This window comes from Perognathus longimembris, chromosome 8, assembly GCF_023159225.1.
Source record: "Perognathus longimembris pacificus isolate PPM17 chromosome 8, ASM2315922v1, whole genome shotgun sequence".
In the NCBI taxonomy this organism is placed as follows: domain Eukaryota; kingdom Metazoa; phylum Chordata; class Mammalia; order Rodentia; family Heteromyidae; genus Perognathus; species Perognathus longimembris.
In genome coordinates, this window is record NC_063168.1 from 1,901,798 (window position 1) to 1,902,209 (window position 412).

A 412-nucleotide genomic window follows, 5' to 3' on the forward strand; every position below is an offset into this window, starting at 1 on the left:
TACCTGTACAAATCTGTCCTCTTGGCATAAGGAGTCTACCTATCCCAGCCAAGATGCATTCTTTCCATCATGCATCTGTGCCCTACTTCTCTCTTAAGGACTTGGCAATTTACCTACATGTTAGGCTATTAGAATCAATTCCCTTTTTCCCAAGGGAAAATTTAAATGTCCGGTAGGACATTTTTTTTTTCTCTGTCAGTCTCGGGGCTTAAACTGTGGGCCTGGATGCTGTCCCTCAGCTCCTCAGCTCAAGGCTAGTGAGCTACCACTTCAGCCACGGGGCCACTTCTGGGGTTTTGGGGTGGTTAACTGGAGAGTCTCATGGACTTTCCCGCCTGGGCTGGCTTTGAATCGGGATCCTCAGATCTCAGCCTCCTGAGAAGTCAGGATTATAGACGTGAGCCACCGGCGC